The sequence below is a fragment of the Mirounga leonina genome, unplaced genomic scaffold, assembly GCF_011800145.1.
Source record: "Mirounga leonina isolate KUSES-001 unplaced genomic scaffold, KU_Mleo_1.0 Mir_125, whole genome shotgun sequence".
In the NCBI taxonomy this organism is placed as follows: Eukaryota; Metazoa; Chordata; class Mammalia; order Carnivora; family Phocidae; genus Mirounga; species Mirounga leonina.
The window spans coordinates 70,829,898-70,847,057 of record NW_023270305.1 but is presented as its reverse complement, the minus strand read 5'-3'; the positions used below and the strand labels follow the sequence as shown (position 1 = coordinate 70,847,057).

The 17,160-nt window shown below is 38.1% G+C and overlaps 1 protein-coding gene across 3 annotated transcripts in view; it reads left to right on the top strand.

The window, feature by feature from the left end:
• Positions 1–17,160, top strand: part of REV1 (REV1 DNA directed polymerase) — a 100,586-nt gene that overhangs the window by 35,061 nt on the left and 48,365 nt on the right. The window contains exon 2 of one of the 3 annotated variants that reach the window (XM_035001770.1): positions 2,346–2,409. The exons of the other annotated variants lie outside the window; for them this stretch is intronic. The gene's annotated coding sequence lies outside the window, so the exon portion shown is untranslated. The remainder of the gene's footprint in view (positions 1–2,345; positions 2,410–17,160) is intronic. 3 annotated transcript variants of the gene reach the window in all.

Here is a 17,160-nt window from a genome sequence, read left to right as displayed (position 1 = left end):
TAGAAAATCAGTTGGACATATCTGGGTCTGTTTCTGGGTTCTCTGTTTTGTTATATTAATGTATGTATGTCTCTTCACTGATACCACAGGGTTTTGATTATTGTACCTATATAGTAAGCCTTAATATCAGGCAGAATGATTATTTCCATTTTCTTCCTTGCCAACATTGTTTTAGCTATTCTAGGGCCTGTGCCTTTCGATATAAATTTTAGAATAAAGTTGTCTGTGTTTATAAAATAAATACCTTGCTGGGATTGTGATAGGAATTACATTAAGCCTGTAGATCAATTTAAGGAGAATTGACATCTTTACTATGTTGAGTTTTCCAGTCTGTGGACCTTCCATCGCATTTTACTCTGCTTTAGTTGAGTGAACAAATGTATTTTCTATGCTGCTTGTGTGTTAGGAACTATGAACAGATATGGTGGTCGAAGGAGAATGTGGATTTTGTGATGAGTAAGTCATCTCTGAGAGTAAGGTACAGAGGAAGGTAGGTGGCAACACAGAAGAGAAGTTACTGCCTTTGACAGTTATTGAGTCCTTCATAGAGGGATTGACTTTTTAAGCTGGGTCTTGGATAAATAGGCATTTTCTAAGCAAAAAAGGGTAAAGTCATTCTTGTCCTAATTCTGATGTACATTTTCCCCTTTATATTCTCCAATTTTGGTCATTGGGCTTATTCTGATATTTTAGGTTTTTTATTTGTACTTCCTTGTTTCTGAACTTTCGTTTTACTTTTGCTTCTTGTGAAAAGCTTCTTTTCCCACTTCTGTGAACTGGAATTTCATTCATCCATTAAGACTCAGATTAAATTAGATCTTGTCTCCTTCCCTAAGCCAGTCCATAGTATTTAAATTGCATAGCATCGTTGCTAGAAACATTTACTTTGATACCGAAGTCTTATATTGTCAGGTCTTATTCATGTACTAAGTTTTTTGGAGGTATAAAGCCAATTTGATGTTGTAGCACCTAGCCAAACGTGGATCAGAGGTAGCACTGTAGGGCCTTAAATGTGCTCTTTCATCTGATGTCCCTAGGTCTTCATCATTCACATCTTTGATCAAATGTCACCTCCTCTGAGACTTTCCCTGACCACCCTTATCTAAGATAGATGTATCTTGCCCTCCAATTCTTTCCTAACCCTTTGTCCAGCTTTATTTCTCTTCACAGAATTTATTTGTATCTGATCTGGTATCATTTATCGGACTTAATTTCTGTCTGCCCAGTGAAATAGAAGTACCATGGAGCACAGACGTGAGTCTTGATCATTGCTATATCCCAGGGGCTAGAACCTTGCCTGGCACAGTGTAAGATGCTTAATAAAGATTAGTTGAGTAAATGAGTGAATAACAGGGTTTGGTATTTGTACATCAGAATGTTAAAATATATTCACTCATATGCTAATTCAACTCAGTCTTTTTAAATCTTTAGTTTTTAACTAAGAAATGGGCCACATTCTAGGCTTTTATTGAATTATAATCTCTGGGAGATAGGCCCTGAGCATGTTTATTTTGGTGAAAGCTCTCTAGGTGAGTTAGTGCTTCAAATCTAGTGAATGTAGCTGCTGTCTTCTCTGGAGTGGGATCAGGACAGTTAATATGGCAAGAGGTGTTCTGGTTATTTTGTACTTTTTTCAATATGTGGATAAAAGACCAGGTCCAATGGCTTTGGTACTGCTGAGGTTTGTGAAAAAACAGATGGGCAGGCAAAAACTTGGGCATGGATTACAAAATGAACAAGGGAGTATGCAAATATGACAGACTTAGATTTCAAGTGATAAGGATTTGTTTGAAAACTTTAACCTTACTTTGTTGTTTTCTGAACATGTGAACGTGATGGTTTAGGAAAAGAATCCATTTAATGGTGACAAATCTAGTTTTCAGAAATGTATGCGTTCCAGAAATTATTTTCTTTTTATATATACGTATCTTCTTTCATTTTTCTGTGAGACTCTGATCTTGTAAATCAGAGACATAGGAATTTCACCTCTAACTAACATGGGAGAGACTTCCTGTATTAATTTATGCCACCCACTGTATTTTTACCAGTGTCCAATAGGTGTTTGCACCTGATAGGTACTCAAAACTGTGTTCTGTAGTCTTTTGAAACTTCTTCAGTTTTTACGTGGTTAAGTGTACGTGGCTTTTAGATGAATGTGGTAAATCTAAGATAGTTAGGGAGGAACGGAGTCAAGAGAGTAAGCATGGCTACTGGAGGAAGAGTAATGGGTGGGAGTCAGAAGACAAAAGGGTCTGCACAATGGCTGTGTGATTATGGACAAATCACCTAATTTTTTTCTATTTCCTCATCAGTAACTATGCTAAATTATCTTTTCTAATTTGTAGGATTGTGAGACTCAAATGAAATAATGAAATAATGAAGGATATTACTACTGTAGAACCAAAGAAGGTATAAGCAGCCATTTGGTTTACTTCTTTCTACCATGTATGTAGCACAACCAACATTTAATCAAGTTCTTTGGATATACAGAATGAAATGGTGCGCATAATGAATATTTTCTCATTAGAGATTTATCAAGGAAAACTTCTGTACAAGATTTTAAAATTTTGTTAATAGAATTTGTTTTAACCAGACGATCTTATAAACTATGCCTAGAAACATGAAAGTGGTCTTCATGTGGCTCTTTTAGTGTTCTGTAATGGCATTTGCTGTGATGGGATTTCACTTGCAGAGCTTTAGGCTTAAATTGTGGTCCTGTGATACATGCCTTTTACTTTTACTGTGTGTAATTGTCTCTTAGTAGGGTTGGTTTTAGTTCTGAACTTTAGTTGCATTCAGAACATTCTTAAAGAATGCTCTTTAAAATTAACAGTAGGAGTACTGTGAAATATAATTTTAAACTTTGAGAAGATAGTTTAGGATCCTAGAGTGCTTTCACTGTTATCAAGAACACCCATTATTATTTTACATAAGAAGTTCCACTAAATAGTTTGAATTTTTAGAATGCTAGAAATCCTTTTATTGCAGTAGCAATGCTTCTTCAAACCCAACACTTTTATCCTTGTTAATACCATTAACTATTAGCCAACCTGCTACAGCAAATTATCTGACTTATATCTTATTTCCCCCGCAATACTCTGCCTTAAGACAATGATGAAAAAGAACAATGAAGAGCATAGGATGGACATGTTTCATGCTCTGACATCTCAAAACCTATTATAGAAGGCTGTAAGCATTTAAAACTTTCTGTAACTGGTATTAATAGGCAGATAAGTTGTTTAGAGTTGCTCAGAAATTCTGTGGGGGCACCTGGGTAGCTCAGTCAGTTAAGCGTCTGACTCTTGATTTCAGCTCAGGTCATGATCTCAGGGTTGTGAGTTCAGGCCCTGCATTGGGTTCCACACTGGGCATGGAGCCTACTTAGAAAAAAAAAAAAAGAAAGAAGAAATTATATGTTATGTAAATTTTATATGTAAATTAGATATCATCTGTATACATATATATGTATTTATTATAAGTTACATGCATTATATTTATAAAAGTACAGCCTAGCCCTTCAGCACTATTTTAAATATTCTAGGTTATAAAGATCCACAGGTCAGTGGGTGAGAGAGTAGGATTATTCAGTATAATTTGTTGCAACAAACCGGATGACTGGAAAAAAGCTTATACATCAAAATAATAGGAAATAAAACACATCCCAATAGATTAAAAGCAGATTTCAGAAACAGTTTATTTCAGGAAATAGACCTGGGTGAAAAATATGGAAATATGTTCAACTTCACTATTAGATAAATGTATAGTGAAGCAGAATAAGTTTTTGCAAAGTTTATTTAATTTTAAAAAATTATTACATGAATATACCCAATATAGGTATAGATGGATGAAAGTAACTGCTCCGGTCTTTGCTGAAGCAAGAGAGTGAGTTGGTAGACTTGCTTTGGAGAATGGCGTTATGAAACACACAAGGGACCTTTAATATGCTTATAACCTTTGGCTTAGTAATTCTTCTAATAGTCTCTTCTAAGCTGATAAGCCTGATTGGCCTCCCAGTACAGGTTTATGGAAAAGATCATCTTATCATGTTGTTTTATTTGAAAGCCCAAGCATTGTCTAAGAATAGAAATGTAGTTATAAATTATGCCATCTATAAGGTGACTTAAAATAATTAAAAAGCTAACTGTAGATAATTTATAATATAGAAAAATTTTTGGTAAATGAGAAAGGGTAGGATATAAAATGAGAAGTAGGGGATGATCAAACTGTTAAAAAAAGAAAAGCACAGGGAAAAAAATGCTAGAAGCAAATATATCACAGTGGTAACTCTTTGGGCATAGAACTGTGAGTGGTATATTTTCTTCTATTTTCTAGATTTTTTATTCTAGGCATGTTTTTGTTAGAATAGAGAATAATTTAATTCGAGCTTTAATATTGTTTATCTTGGGAAACATGAAATTACTATAGTGCCTTTGCTTTTTTTTGCTTTTAGGCTGAACATTGGTATAGAAATATGCTACGGATAGGATAGTTTATAGAAATAAGGAAAACAAATTACTTATGTAAATATTTCCAAATATACTATGTGGTGGATTGTATTTCTGTTCAGTGAAATCTGCTTTCCTTCCTCGGGGGAGGATTTTACTTCCCTACTTGTTGAAGTCCGGTTTGGCCATGTTCACAGAATGTGAGTAGAAGTGATATATATCAGTTTGGGGATAAAGCTTTAAAAATCAGTTTGTGCTTCATTATACCCTCTTTTTCTTCTGCCACAGTGACTGACAGTGTTCTAGATAGAGGTTGTTCCATCAGTCTGGATCTCAGAGTAAAGATGACATGGAGAATAGGATGGACATGTTTCATGAGTGAAAAATAAACCTTTGTTGTAAGTCACTGATTTGAGGTCATATGTTACTGCAGCATAATCTTCCCTCTCCTCTCTGAGCAGCATCTGAAATAGTGGATAGGAGAAATATTTAGAACAAATACTGTGTTTTAGGTTTCTGAAAGAAGTAGTCTTTGGCTTTATTTTATTTTTTTAAAGATTGATTTATTAATTTGAGAGAGAGAGTGTGTGTGCCCACACAAGCAGGGGGAGGTGCAGAGGAAAGGGAGAGAATCTCAACCAGATTCCCTGTTGAGCACAGAGCCCAGTGCGGGGCTTCATCTAACCACCCTGAGATCCTGACCCGAGCTGAAATCAAGAGTTAGCCGTTTAACCGACTGAACCCCCCCCCCAGGCACCCTTCTTTGGCTATATTTTAGATCAGGGGTTGGCAAACTTTTTCTGTAAAGGGCCAGAGCTTTGTGGGTCATGTACTCTCTCTTGGAACTACTCAGTTCTGCTCTTGTAGCCCTAGAGCAGCCCTAGATAATATATAAATGAATGAGAATGGCTGTGTTCCAATAAAACTTTATTTAAAAAATAGGAGATTTGGCCCAAGGGCCTTAGTTTGCTGATCCTTGTTTTAGGCCACAGACTCAGAATCTTGGGGTTAGAAGGAAATTTAAATCTTCAAAATAATCCTTGTCTGTGTGAGAATTCCTTCTTCAGTGTTGCTGAGTTACCGACAGACTACCACTCAGCCTCTTGCAGTGACTCCAGTGTGATGGTATACCGTCCTGGGAGGCAAGTGAGTTCATTTTCGAGCAGGTGTGATGGTTTTAGTGAGCTAAAATGTGCATCCCTGTGGTTTCCATCCAGTAGTCCTAGTTCTTTCTCTAAGACTCTAGAGCATAAATTCAAACCCTGTCACGTCCTTTAAGTGTGATCTTCATGCTAATACTCTACAGCTCTCAAGCTAGATTACTCCTACTTCTTTCAAAGTGTGCTTTCAACCCTGTGGCCATACTTCTCTCCATTTCCTTAACAGCTTTTCTTATCATCTTTCCTCAGCTTCTTGGATTGTCATAATCCTACTTAAGTTTCCAGGTTCAGCTCAATCAGATGTTGGTTGGCTCTCTATTCCCACAGAACTTTTTTCTGATAGAATATCTTGTGTTTAAAAAAGCATGTGTGGAATCCTTACTAAATTCTAAGTGAGATGCTTGAAAATATGGGTACTGAGGATACAGTCATGATTAAATAAGGTTCCTGTCCCCATAAGTTATAAGTAATACCATAAGTGCTTTTGGATTCCAGATTAAAGCTGTTGGTTGTTTTTGAATTGATTATTAACTTCAGTTCCAAAATACCTGAAAGGTTTTATAGTCTTAAGATTATCTATAGATAATCACTGAAAGCAGAAAAATGAAACAAATACTCAGATATGTTATTTACTAGGAATGTCTCTTACCTTTTAGTTGTTAGGTTAAATAGTTTCTACATAGACCTTGGAATATAACTTCCTTTAAATAGTTGAAAATGTTAATAGCTCTAATGTGTGTGAATCAGGATTTTCTCACTACTATGCTGAAAGGCAAAATGGTAACAGGTATATGTTACAAATTGAACTTTCAGAATACAGTCTTATATAATATTACTTTTATTTGTTTGGTATTTGGGGGATTTTTTGGTAAGGGTCCATTTGAAATAGGGTTCTGCTATTTAAAAAATTGAAAATCACTAGTTTAAATATCTCTATCTTCCTTCATTAAAGCAAAGCAGTTTCTTAATTTGTTTCCTTTGGTGTTTTGTACATGACTGAAACATCACTTAATGCTTATTAGCCAGTATGACTTGATTTTGGTCTTTAGAGGATTCCTCCTGGTTGATTTTTACTATACTGCTCTAATGAAGTTGGTCAGGGTCTAGCGTATATTGAGTCATAAAGAGAATCAAATATTCTAGGCATGTAGTCTGACCTCAGTGAAGCGGAGCAGAACCAGCCCCACTTGTGGTCTGCCCGCTGTGTATGTCTGCATTGTTTGAGTTCATTATTTTGAGGGGAAGGAGGTAGAGCTAATTATAAAAAGGCAAAGAGCTCTATTTAGCTTAGTCATTTGAGACTTCTTTGTCGTGTGTTGCCATTGTACCAGTTCTCCTACATAACAAATGATGCAGTTGTTGTAAAATAAAATGTGGAGGGAGGAGGAGCAAGATGGCGGAGGAGTAGGAGACCTAAATTTCATCTGGTCCCAGGAATTCAGCTAGATAGTTATCAAACCATTCAGAACACCTACAAACTCAACAGGAGATCGAAGAAAAGAATAGCAGCAACTCTGTGAACAGAAAGGCAACCACTTTCTGGAAGGTAGGACGTGCGGAGAAGTGAATCCGAGGCGATATTTGGGAAAATAGACCGTGGGGGGAGGGAGCCTCCGTCAGCCGCTACCGGCAAGTGATAGAGCAGCGGAGCACAAAATCGGAACTTTTAGAAGTCGGCTCTGCTGAGGGATGTCGCTCCAGTGGCTAAGTGGGGGATGGAACCCTCGCTGGGACAGTGTGGTCTCAGGACCGTCGGGGTCACAGAAAGACCAGGGGTGCCTGAGTGTGGCAGAGCTCCCAGGTTTCGGAGCAGGGAAGCCAGCTGCAAAGACAGACTCGAGGAGTGGGCTCTTAGCTCGGGGTTGCCATCAACCGTGATCCATGGCACAATCGGGCCACTGCTCCTCCAGCAGGGACCCAACGAGCGGCAGATCCGGGGAGACTCCCCTTCCTCCCCCAGGAGGAGCGGCACAGGAGCGCACCCCAGGAATCTGCTGGGTCTGGAGACTCCAAACGAGGTCGTGTGCCAGAGATAGAAACGCTTGGTCATAGGCCAGGTGAGTGTGGAGTGCGGCCGGAGACCAGGGAGATGGGAGTGATAGCTTTTCTCTGGGGGCGCACTGAGGAGTGGCACCCCCGAGCTCTCGGCTCCTCCGGGGCCAGAGATTGGGAGGCCACCCTTTTCATTCTCATCCTCCAACGCTGTATGGAGAGCTTTCAGGGAACAAAAACTTGCGAGAGCAAACCCGAGCAGATTACTTAGCGCAGACCGGGCAAGGGTGGGCAATTCCGCCTCCAGCAAAGACATTTGGGAACCACGGCAACAGGCCCCTCCCCCAGAAGATCAGCAAGAACAGCCAGCCAAGACCAAGTTTACTGATCAATGAGAACGGCAGAACTCCAGCGCTAGGGGAATATAGCACATAGAATTCATGGCTTTTTCCCCATGATTTTTTAGTCTTTAAAAGTTAATTTTTTAAATTTTATTTTTTTTCTATTTTTTTTAGTTGAATTTTTTCTCTTTCCTTTTTCAGCCAACATCAATTCCTTTTTTAAAATCTTTTTTTAATTTTCATTTTTACACTCATATTCTATCCCTTTATTATATTTAACCTTATTTTTTGTATATATATATTTTTTGTCTTTAAAATTTTAGGATACAGTTTTTTTTTTAATTTTATTTATTTGAGAGAGAATGAGAGAGAGCACATGAGAGGGGTTAGGGTCAGAGGGAGAAGCAGACTCCCTGCTGAGCAGGGAGCCAGATGCGGGACTCAATCCAGGGACTCCAGGATCATGACCTGAGCCGAAGGCAGTCGCTTAACCAACTGAGCCACCCAGGCGCCCAGGATATAGTTTCTTCTAACAGACCAAAATATACACTAAATCTAGTATATGACTGTCCTAGTCTCCTACCTGATCACATTCTCTTTTTTCTTTTAAAATTTTTTTGTTCTTTTTTCAATCAGCTTCTTATCAATTCCTTTTTAAAAATTTTTTTAATTTTCATCTTTACAGTCATACTCTATTCCTTCATCATGTTTACCCTTATTTTTGTATATGTATGTTTTCCTTTCTTTAAAATTTTGAGAGGCAGTTTCTTCTAACAGACCAGAATACACCCAATATCTAGTGTGTGGCTCTGTTCTATTCACCAGCCTGATCATATATATATATATTTTTTCCCTTTCTTTTCCCCTGGTTTTGGGTCTTTTCTGATTTGTTCACTGTATCTTCTTGTGGGGTCATAGTTACCCTTTTAGCATTTTGTTCTCTCATTCATCTGTTCTTCTCTGGACAAAATGACGAGATGGAAAAACTCACCTCAAAAAAAAAAAAGAGGCAGTACTGACTGCCAGAGACCAAATCAATACGGACATTAATAGGATGTGGGAACTAGAGTTCAGAATGACGATTATAAAGATACTAGCTGGGCTTGACAAAAGCATAGAAGATACTAGAGAATCCCTTTCTGGACAAATGAACTAAAATCTAAGTGGAAATCAAAAAGGCTATTAATGAGGTGCAATCAAAAATGGAGGCTCTAACTGCTAGGATGAATGAGGCAGAAGAGAGAATTAGCGGTATAGAAGACCACATGATGAAGAATAAAGAAGCTGAGAAAAAGAGAGATAAACAACTACTGGATCACAAGCGCAGAATTTGGGAGATAAGTTATATCATAAGATGAAACAATATTAGAATAATTGGGATCCCAGAAGAAGAACGAGAAGGGCAGAAGGTATATTAGAGCAAATTATAGAAGAGAACTCCCCTAATTTGGAGAAGGAAACAGGCATCAAAATCCAGGAGGCACAGAGAACCCTCCTCAAAATCAATAAAAATAGGTCAGCACCCCACCATCTAATAGTAAAACTCACAAGTCTCAGAGACAAAGAGAAAATCCCGGAAGCAGCTCGGGACAAGAGGACTGTAACCTACAACAGTAGAAACATATAGATTGACAGCAGACCTATCCACAGAGACCTGGCAGGCCAGAAAGGACTGGCATGATACATTCAGAGCACTAAACGAGAAAAAAAGACAGCCAAGAATACTGTATCAAGCTAGGCTGTCATTGGAAATAGAAGGAAAGATAAAAAGCTTCCAGGACAAACAGAAACTAAAAGCATTTGCGATTCTCAAACCAGCCCTACAAGAAATATTGAAAGGGCTCCTCTAAGCAAAGAGAGAGTCTAAAAGTAACATAGACCAGAAAGGAAGAGACAATATACAGTAACAGTCACCTTACAGGCAATACAATGGCACTAAATTCATATCTTTCAATAGTTACCCTGAATGGAAATGGGCTAAACGCCCCAGTCAAAAGACACAGGGTATCACGTTGAATAAAAAAAATAAGACCCATTGATATGCTGCCTGCAAGAGACTCATTTTAGACCCAAAGACCCGTCCAGACTGAAAGTGAGGGGGTGGAAAACCATTTACCATGCTAACAGACACCAAAAGAAAGCTGGGGTGGCAATCCTTGTATCAGACAAATTAGATTTTAAACTAAAGACTGTAATAAGAGATGAGGAAGGACACTACATCATACTTAAAGGGTCTCTCCAACAAGAAGATCTAACAATTTTAAGTATCTATGCCCCTAACATGGGAGCAGCCAATTATATAAGCCAATTAATAACAAAATCAAACACATCAACAATAATACAGTAATAGTAAGGGACTTTAACATCCCCCCCCTCACTGAAATGGATGGATCATCTAAGCAAAAGATCAAGAAGGAAATAAAGGCTTTAAATGACACACTGGACCAGATGGACTTCACAGATACATTCAGAACATTCCATCCCAAAGCAACAGAATACACATTCTTCTCTAGTGCCCATGGACCATTCTCCAGAATAGATCACATCCTGGGTCACAAATCAGGTCTCAACCGGTACCAAAAGATTGGGATCATTCCCTGCCTATTTTCAGACCACAATGCTTTGAAACTAGAACTCAGAAAAGTCGGAAAGAACTCAAATCCATGGAGGCTAAAGAGCATCCTACTAAAGAATGAATAGGTCAACCAGGAAATTGAAGAATTAAAAAAATTCATGGAAACAAATGAAAATCTAAACACAACTGTTCAAAATCTTTGGGATGCAGCAAAGGCGGTCCTAAGAGGAAAGTATATAGCAATACAAGCCTTTCTCAAGAAACAAGAAAGGTCTCGAATATACAACCTAACCGTACACCTAAAGGAGCTGGAGAAAGAACAGCAAATAAAGCCTAAACCTAGCAGGCAAAGAGAAATAATAAAGATCAGAGCAGAAACCAATGAAATAGAAACCAAAAGAACAGTAGAACAGATCAATGAAACTAGGAGCTAGTTCTTTGAAGGAATTAGTAAGATTTATAAACCCCTGGCCAGACTTATCAAAAAGAAAAATGACCCAAATAAATAAAATCATGAATGAAAGAGGAGAGATCACAACCAACACCAAAGAAATATAATTTTAAGAACATATTATGAGCAACTATATGGCAGCAAATTAGATAATCTGGAAGAAATGGATACATTTCTAGAGACGTATAAACTACCAGAACTGAACCAGGATGAAATAGAAAACCTGAACAGATGCATAACCAGTAAGGAAATTGAAGCAGTAATGAAAAATCTCCCTACAAACAAGAGCCCAGGGCCAGATGGCTTCCCAGGGGAATTCTACCAAACATTTAAATAAGAATCAATACCTATTCTTCTGAAACTGTTCCAAAAAATAAAGATGGAGGGAAAACTTCCAAACTCTTTATGGGACAGCATTACCTTGAGCCCAGAATCAGACAAAGACCCCACCAAAAAGGAGAATTACAGACCAATATCCCTGATGAACATGGATGCAAAAGTTCTCACCAAAATACTAGCCAGCAGGATCCAACACTACATTAAAAGGATTATTCACCACGACCAAGTGGGATTTATTCCTGGGTTGCAAGGTTGGTTCAACATTTGCAAATCAATCAGTGTGGTACAATACATTAATAAAGAAATAGAAGAAAGAAAAGAACAAGAACCATATGATCCTCATGCAGAAAAAGCATTTGACAGTACAGCATCCTTTCTTGATTAAAAGGGATATAGGGTACATACCTCAATATCGTAAAAGCCATCTATGAAAAACCCACAGCAAATATCATTCTCAGTGGGGAAAAACTGAGAGCTTTCCCCCTAAGGTCAGGAACATGGCTGGGATGTCCACTATCACCACTGCTATTCAACATAGTACTAGAAGTCCTAGCCTCGGCAATCAGCCAGCAAAAAGAAAGAAAAGGCATCCGAATCGGCAAAGAAGTCAGACTCTTTGCAGATGATATGATATTTTATGTGGACAACCCAAAGACTCTGCCCCAAAACTACTAGAACTCATACAGGAATTCAGTAAAGTGGCAGGATATAAAACCAATGCACAGCAATCAGTTGCATTTCTATGCACCAACAACAGAAGAAAGAGAAATTAAAGAGTCAATCCCATTTACAATTGCACCCAAACCATAAGATACCTAGGAATAAATCTAACCAAAGAGACAAAGAATCTGTACTCAGAAAACAATAAAATAGTCATGAAAGAAATTGAGGAAGACACAAAGAAATGGAAAAACGTTCCATGCTCATGGATAGGAAGAACAAACATTGTGAAAATGTCTATGCTACCTAGAGCAATCTACACATTTAATGCAATCCCTATCAAAATACCATGAACTTTATTCAAAGAAATGGAACAAATAATCCTAAAATTTGTATGGAACCAGAAAAGACCCCCGAATAGCCAGAGGAATGTTGAAAAAGAAAAGCCAAGCTGGTGGCATCACAATTCCAGACTTCAAGGTCTGTTACAAAGCTGTAATCATCAAGACAGTATTGTACTGGCAAAAAATAGACACATAGATCAAAAGAACAGAATAGAGAGCCCAGAAATGGACCCTCAACTCTATGGTCAACTAAACTTTGACAAAGCAGGAAAGGATATCCAGTGGAAATAAGTCTCTTCAACAAATGGTGTTGGGAAAATTGGACAGCCACATGCAGAAGAATGAAACTGGACCATTTCCTTACACCACACACAAAAATAGACTCCAAATGGTTGAAAGACCTCAATGTGAGACAGGAGTCTATCAAAATCCTAAAGGAGAACACAGGCAGCAACCTCTTCTACCTCGGCCGCAGCAACTTCTTCCTAGACACATCGCCAAAGGCAAGAGAAGCAAGGGCAAAATGAGCTATTGGGACTTCATCAAGATAAAAAGCTTTTGCACAGCAAAGGAAACAGTCAATAAAACCAAAAGACAACCGCCAGAATGGGAGAAGATACTTGCAAATGACATATCAGATAAAGGGCTAGTATCCACAGTTTGTAAAGAACTTATCAAACTCAACACCCAAAGAACAAAGAATCCAATCAAGAAATGGGCAGAAGACATGAACAGACATTTCTGCAAAGAAGACATCCAAATGGCCAACAGACACATGAAAAAGTGCTCAACATCACTCGGCATCAGGAAATCCAAATCAAAACCTCAGATACTACCTAACAGCAGTCAGAATGGCTAAAATTAACAAGTCAGGGAAACGACAGATGTTGGGGAGGATGCAGAGAACCCTCCTCCACTGTTGGTGGGAATGCAAGCTGATGCAGCCTCTGGAAAACAGTATGGAGGTTCCTCAAAAAGTTGAAAATAGAGCTACCCTATGACCCAGCAATTGCACTACTGGGTATTTACCCCAAAGATACAAATGTAGTGATCCGAAGGGGCTTGTGCACCCCAATGTTTATAGCAGCAATGTCCAAATAGCCAAACTATGGGAAGAGCCTAGATGTCCATCAAGAGATGAATGGATAAAGAGGATGTGATACACACACACACACACACACAATGGAATATTAAGCAGCCATCAAAAAAATGAAATCTTGCCATTTGCAATGACGTGGATGGAACTAGAGGGTATTATGCTAAGCGAAATAAGTCCATCAGAGAAAGACAAGTTTCATATGTTCTCACTGATGAGAGGAATTTGAGAAACAAGGCAGAGGATCATAGGGGAAGGGAGGGAAAAATAAAACGATGAAACCAGAAACCGAGACAAACCATAAGAGACTCTTAGTCTCAGGAAAGACACTGAGGGTTGCTGGAGTGGAGGGTGGTGGGAGGAATGGGGTGGCTGGGTGATGGACACTGGGGAGGGTATGTGCTATGGTGAGCGCTGTGAATTGTGTAAGACTGATGAATCACAGACCTGTACCCCTGAAACAAATGATACATTATATGTTAATAAAAAAAATAGTTTATCTCAAAGCACAAAATAAATAAATAAAATGTGGAACATCAGTTTTCACTGATTTTCCTCATTGAGGTATTTTTTGGCCCAGATTACTTTGTGTCTTGTTCAATTTAACCATCTACTTTCTGTCACCCAGAAGTTTAACCACCCAGAAGTTCTTAATCACGTCCTGAATTGAAATATTGTGCAGTCTTGGGCTGAGAACAAAGTCCTGTAGTACACACTAACCTCCCTGTAGGTAGACACTTCCTCTACAATCACTAGGCTTTTGGTACTGTTTGCTGAGTTACCACCATTGTCCTTAGGACAGACATTGTTATACGTTTGCAGAGCTTTCTTTCCAAAATACTTGTAAAATTCTTAAATTGTTCAATTCTACTCCTGAGAAACAGTTTATGTGAAGAATTTTGATCTTTTTGATCAGTTGCTCTTTATGGAACTTGTGTTTTTTTCAAGAAAGGATACATAAAGGTACATAGAAAAGAAAGGAGTATATGTTTAAGCTGTAATTTTTAGAACCTGATTTTAAATTTATTAAAACTTGAAAATGTTATTATTTTACATGCCTTTTATTCGAAATCGGTCTTCTTTATAAAAGAACCTTGTTCAGGATGTTGAAGGAGCTAATAATTTTGGCTTAAAAGGATGTAATAGGAAACCTTCATGGTTTTACTGTGGTTGAAATATTTCTACTAAGTTTTCATGTAACAAATGCCACTTCTGCAATTAGAATGGCAAAGCTTTTAAAAGTTTGGAAAAGTTAGAGGTGCCTGGTGGCTCAGTTGAGCACCCGACTCTTGGTTTCAGCTCAGGTCATGACCTCGATCCTGGGATTGGGCCACACATCAGGCTCTGCGCTCAGCAGAGTCTGCTTGAGGATTTTCTCTCTTCCTGTACTCCCTCCCCCAAATAAATAAATAAGTCTTAAAAAAAAAAAAAACTTTGGGAAAGTTGATTGAATGTGTGCTGACTCTAGGATTAATACAGAAATTTTTATTCTGCAAATGGCTCCCTTTATCTTCATTGGTTTTTTTCTGAAACTTTTCTCTGAAATATAGAATGTAGATTTTCTTATTGAGAGGCAGTAAGTTGGAGAAGGAGCATCGGAGCAGAAATCAAGGCTTGGATTTTAATTGAGTTGTAGGTCTTTGTCACTTATTAGCTAATCCCATATCTCAAAGCTGTGAGATTTTCATCCATTTAATTTTCACAAGCATCTCTAAAGTGGTAGTAGTAATAATAATGTTCTATCAAGCTCTTACAATTACAGGTTTTGCAGAATTGAAAATTAAATGTGAATAAAATTAAAAAATAAAATTCAGGTTAGTATATGAATGATATTGTTTTGCTAAAACTAAATTCCTGTTTACAATATGGATTGGTACTAACTGGTACATTGCATATTCTTTTATGTTAAACATGGCTGTCAAAATGTGGTTTGCTTTTTTTTTTTTTAATTTTTGATTATGGCGTGTTACACAAAGTTTACCACTTTATTTTTAAAGTGTATAGTAGTGACAAGGATAGCCACCTTGTTCTACAACCAATCCCCAGAGCTGCTGTATCTTGTAAACTCTATATCCATTAAATAACTCTCCATTTCCTCCTCCCCCCACCCCCGAAACCACCATTCTACTTTATGTTGCTCTGAATTTGACTATTTGAGCTACCTCAGAAGTAGAATCATACAGTGTTAGGTTTTTTTTGGTCACTAGTTTATTTAGCATAATAAATGGTTCAAGGTTCAGGTTATAGCATGTATTAGAACTTGGCTTTTCTAAGGCTGAATAACATATCATTGTATGTATATACCACATTAGTACATGATGTTTAAAGTAGTCTGGGACAACAGCACCAGCGCCTTCATAACAAAACCTGGGCACCAAAATCGTGTGACAGTGCTTTAGTTAGGAAATGGTTCTGCAAATAATCCCCAAAAATGTCTGTTGTCAGGTAAGAATAGTATTGAAGTGAAGTTAATAATCTCACACAGGACTTGTGATGCCAAGACTATACTGTTTAATTCCAGTGTTGGAATCACTGGTGGTGAGGAGTAAGTGAAATAAGGTATAAGGACCTGACTGGAATAGGCCCTGAATTCGTGTCGATTTTCTTTCCTCAGTTTTTTAACTGCTTATGGTTGGTTATAAAGCAGCTAATGAGGGGTGCCTGGGTGGCTCAGTCATTAAGCGTCTGCCTTCGGCTCAGGTCATGATCCCAGGGTCCTGGGATCGAGTCCCGCACCGGGTTCCCTGCTCGCCGGGAAGCCTGCTGCTTCTCCCACTCCCCCTGCTTCTCCCTCTCCCACTCCCCCTGCTTGTGTTCCCTCTCTCACTGTGTCTCTCTGTCAAATAAATGAAATCTTTAAAAAAAAAAAAAAAAGCAGCTAATGAGTTTTATTTTTGCTCTGCAAAGTGGTGGATGTTTTTTTTGTTGTTTTGTTTTTAAAGATTTTATTTATTGGGGAGAGCGGGGAGAGAGCACAAGCAGGGGGAGTGGCAGGCAGAGGGAGAAGCAGGCTCCCTGCTGAGCAGGGAGCCCAACGCGGTGCTCGATTCCAGGACCCTGAGATTATGACCTGAGCTGAAGACAGACACTTAACGACTGAGCCACCCAGGTGCCCTGAGGTGGATATTTTTAAATAAAATTGACATATATATTGGTGCTACTAGAATGGACACACCTGTCTACTGACCATGGGAAAGAAAAAAAATGAAATTTTCAAGTTCTATTATCATGTATAAAAATTTACCCTTGTTATTTTGATCAGTAAACGTGTTGAGAGCACTTTTTAACAGGATGTGCCAAGTATTATATATTTTAAACATATTTTGTTAAATATAATGGCTTAGGGAAATTGGCATCTAATCTTAAATTTCTGTATCAGGTATTTAGGATTATTGCTAGTAAAAATGACTGTCAGATTGCTTTGTCATAGAGGAAATTTTCTGAGCATATTGATCCTGTGTCATGTTTCAAACCACCACTGTGTTGCCTCAGTAGGAAAGCCGCAAATGAAGAGAGTAGACTAGTTACACTTTTTTTCAAATGTCTTGGATCTTCTGTGCCTCTATTTTAATGGACAGTTTGGGAGTTGATGTCGGGGTTTTGCGATGTATGATTCTACACACATAGATTCACTTAAATATATAATACCTACATGTATGTAAATGAAAACATTGACAGTATTGCTTGTTGAGAGATTAATAGAAGCAAAGACCCCTTAAGTCTTTCCCTGCTCACAAATATTGTTAGCGTATAATAG